The sequence below is a fragment of the Hemiscyllium ocellatum genome, chromosome 17 (genome assembly GCF_020745735.1).
Source record: "Hemiscyllium ocellatum isolate sHemOce1 chromosome 17, sHemOce1.pat.X.cur, whole genome shotgun sequence".
NCBI classification, from domain to species: domain Eukaryota; kingdom Metazoa; phylum Chordata; class Chondrichthyes; order Orectolobiformes; family Hemiscylliidae; genus Hemiscyllium; species Hemiscyllium ocellatum.
The window spans coordinates 82,216,589-82,221,280 of NC_083417.1; positions in this window are offsets into that span (position 1 = coordinate 82,216,589).

Consider the following 4,692-nt stretch of genomic DNA (forward strand, 5'->3'; position numbering starts at 1 on the left):
GATTCAGAATATGATGTAACAAACCATTTCAGCTAATCTAGCAATGCCTGTATTGAATGTTCTCATTCTTGTAATTTTACTCACGAAGATCTCACTTCTCCAGTTTGTCCCACTGCCCTGACTTTTTCCCCATATTTCCACAACATCTTTTCAGTTAATTAACTGTCTGTTTCAGTCTTTAATGTGAATCTCTCTGTCCCTTTGTATCTTTCCCTGGCCTTGGGTTTTGGCTCCCTAGTGTATCGAGTGCTGGCATTGTGTAGCTCAGAAATAATGAAATGGGGTGTGATAAGCGGTTGTTCACTTCCTGGTATGTCCCATATGATGGTCCATGGATAGGCGTGTTTCAGAAGTTATGAGAAACATCCTTGTAACTTGGTCAGTACCTGTGGCTGTCCCTCTCTGGTGATCTTGCGATCAGTAACACGAGGAAGCCCACTGAGTAAAGGACCAGAAATCTAAATTGCCTGATAATGCTGTCACTTTTTTTTAATAAAAGGTTATTTTATCTTTTTTTTTTAGTAAGAGATCTTAAAGGCCAAACTGCCTACTGAAAACAGCTCAAGTAAATAAATTACGGGGCTTTTAGGGTTTTTTTTTAATAAATTGTAGTAACAATGGCCAGCTGGCACAGACCAGGCTTTCTAGGTTTCTTTTTATTGTAGCTACAAGAATCACCAGGTGCTTGGGGTCCCAGAAGGTTGGAAGTTTTAGTAAATTATCCCGAGCTGCTATTCTCTCTGGAACCTCACTTGATGCTGTTTCCTCTTGGATTGGAGAACCGTATGCAAGAACACATGTCTGAATGTTCCTTTTTACCAAGGGGTGTGTTTAGGTGATGTTAGTATATTGGAACAGTTCATTTGTAGAAGGTACTGCATCCATTATTCGGTTAAGATTTCCAATATTTAAGTTATTCTAAATTCCTCTTCATTTTGTCTGGATTTTCATTAGAGAGTTTAAATATATTGCGTTTTACTTCATGATGAGTGGTTTGACTAGTAGCATCACATCTGGAACTCCCACTTCACATCTACCTTTAAAATAAGGAAAGATTGGCATCCAAGCTACCTTCTTAAAATAGTTTGAGGCGGTCTGGTTGGTCTATAGCAAACTGGAGTCTCTTGTCTGGTTCTAAATCGATAATACCAAATTGGGTTTAGAATTACAATCCATACAGTATGCAAACAGGCCATTCGACCCAACATGTCCACACCGACCCTACGAGGAGTAACCTACCCATACCCATTCCTTTACCCTATTGTTACACATCTACCCCGAGTAAGGCACCTAACCCACACATCCCTGAAAACTATGAACAATTTATCATGGCCAATACACCTGACATGCACATCTTTGGATTGTGGGAGGAAACCAAAGCATCCAGAATAAGCTCATGCAGACACTGGAGAGAATGCACCAGGAGACTATTGGGTTTAAAGGTCGCGTATGGTAGTTGATAGCGTCTTTTTTCCCGATGTTGAATTCGGTTGGTATTTTATGTATAAAGATTCAGTCACCAAGTGTTCTCTGGGTGTGGAAAAGTGAAGTTGGAGGCTTTACAAAAGGTAATGAAGGCAAAACTGCAGGAATTGACAGATAAGCTGGAGTTGGGGTTGTGTTTGTCTGTGAGAAAATGTGAGATAATTACAGCTATAGCCCGGCAATTACATTTGGTGGAACCGCCATCAGACTCTTTGGAAATGGATGGGATTCAATTTCAAATGAGGCACCGTGAACATGAGAAGGAATTGAAACAGTTTGAATTATGATGAAAAGTAGAAATAAAAGAGAGGGAAATGAAGAAGAAAGAGAGAAAAGGACAGAAGAAAAGCAGAGAGTTTCAACTTAAAAAGTTAGCTATTAGAGAGGAAAGTTGACATAGACGGTGGAGATGAAGGTGGACGGTTTGCAGGATGTGGAGGTTAGTGAGGTTGATCAACCCTATTGTAAACAATGGCCTAATGGGGTTCTGTTTAAATGCATCCAGGCATTCTCTAAATTTGATGAGAAGGTTGGGGAAGCCTTTTGAATTTCGTTTGAGAAGTGGCTAAGCAAATGCAGACACCAGTGTCCATGTGGATTTAGTTGATCCAAACAAAGCTGATAGATATTTACATTCCTATCGGAGACGGTACCTGGCCAGTATGAGGTGGTGCAGAAAGCCATCTGAAGTGCATATGAACTTGTGCCAGAAGCTGACAGACAGCGTTACAGGAATCTAAAAGAGGGTCTCTGGTTAAACGTGCATTGAGTTTGAAAGGATCAAACAAAGTAATTTTGAAAAGTGGGTAAGGGTATTCAAAACAGAGTAAAACTATGACACCCTTAGAGAGATTCTTATTTTGGAGAAGTTCAACAATTCACTTCCTGCTGTCGTGAGAACTCGAATGAAAGAGCAGAGAGTAACAATAGAAAGATTAGAAGTTGAAATGGCTGATGATGATGATTGAGTTCAGAAATCAAAATTTGGTTTCTGTGAGAGATGGAGAAGAATGTGCGAGATCTTCTTAAGGTTTACTGGCATAAGCCAGGAGTAGCAGATAAAGAGGTTACAGCATTAAGACAGAAGCATGTAATTCTTTTATGCTGAGGCATGAGGAGCTATGTCTTTCAGAAGGACTGTTGGAGAGATGAGAAGTGCTCCATTATGTAACGTGTGGTAGGAATGTCCAGTGGAAACATCAACAGATTTATTCTACAATGGGGAAGGAGGCCTTGAGCTTGGTGTTGGCGTTACAACATTTCCAATTTACATTGCCAATAACATACATGAGACAAATCTTTATCACTGATCGTGACCCCTTCAAGTTTTTCGAGAAGTTTATGGAGAAAAATACCGGTCTGTTTCGATGGAGCTTATTATTGCTGCCATTCAATTTGAAACGACACAGGTGACAGGGCGAGAATACCTAAGTTTTGACACTTTGTGGAGACTTGGATGAAGAAAGACAAAGGCATTCTGTGGTAGGAGTAAAATGACTGAAATCGAAATAGTTGTGAACATTTGTATGCTCAGAGTCAATGTAAAGCATATGCATTTCCGTCTACTATTTGCGGAAGGTCAGGAGGTCTAAAATGAATCTACCTTTGTATATTGTTGGATTATTTTCTTAAAAATTGAGTTGTGAGGATACTATCACTGTAAAAAGGTTATTTTCTCATTTTTTAAAAGAGGTTTTAAAGGCAGAGGTACAGAACTGCTCTCTGAAAACAGTTTAAATAAATAACTGAGATTTTAGGTTTCATTAAAACGGTGATAACAAAGGAAGGGCAGTGGCCAGCTCTCCCAGACCAGATTTCCGCGCTTTGTTTTTAGCTGCAGCATTCAGAAGATGTTGGGGATCCCAAAAGGGTTGGAAGTTTGAATACATGATTCCCAGCTGCTTTTCTCTCTGAGATCTCTGTTGATGTTGTTTCCTCCTGGATTGGAAAACTGCTGTAAGAATCTGTATTTGAATATATCTTTGTGCCAAGCGGTGTAAACCAAGAAGGTACGGTATCTATTGTTTGTGTAAGTGTTCCAACATATTAGCTATCCCAAAATGTTCTTTTCTTTGATTGTATTTTAACTGAAGCATTTGAATAGATTATATTTTGCTTAATGTCGAGTGGTTAACTAGTCACAACATATCTGGAACGCACACTTCCCATCTATATTCAAAATAAGAAATATTTTGGGGGCATCAGGACTGGTCCACAACATTTGTAGCGAAGGGCTTCTGACTGGCTTTTCCAATTGAAAACTTAGTGGAGTGGCTGGGGATGGTTTGCTGGAGGATGTGCTGTGAGCTGCCACAGACATTCAGGGACACTTGAGGATTTGGCGACCCAACTCGGGATGGAGCATGGGGACAGTAGCTACAGCATCTGGGTCTGTAACATGAACAACAAATGGAGCAAAGGCTGCAGAGAGGGGAACTCTGAAACCACGGAGTGAGTGTGTGTGCGGAAAGGGATCTGCTGTATCCACCCCGGATTTTCCAGGAACAGCTTCCCAAGCTACACTTAACCCAGGAGCAGATAGTGAGGGGACCCTGACAGAATAAGGAGCTGATCATAGAATGGTGTCTCCTCCTTCAACACGACCTGCAGCTTCACACCAGGGGGAGGATGTTACTGCCAGTGGCTGTTAGGGTCACAGTTTCATTCAGCTTCTATGATCCATAACTTTCCAGGCAGAGCTAGGTGACATATCCATCATATCCCAGTATCTCAACATCAATCTCACCATTTGGTGATGGAGGATATATGCGGTGCAGGGAGCTGCCGAGTGTATCTAGTATAGTGGGATTCCCGATGGTGTACATTGCATCTGCAGAGTGCCCATGTCAATGGAGAGAGGTACAGGAACTGAAGGAGCTCTCTCTCTCTCTCTCTCTATAAATGTTACAGTGTGACCATGCACAGTACACCATGTTGGTGAATACCCACTGTCCTGGTAGCAGTCACAACCTGTTCGTTCAGAAGCAGTCAGCCATTCCCATCGTCATCGGGTCTCCACATAGAAAAAAATGAATATATCTTGGATAAAGGCTGTCCCCTTGATGCACGTTTCAAAACATCATCCCCACCACCAATCAACCACATTAAAGTATTCCATGTGTACGGAGAGCAATGGGGTCACTTGGAGTGTCTGGGAGCTGACGATCAGGGATGGAGCAAAACCTCCCATGTCTGAACGGGTCTGAG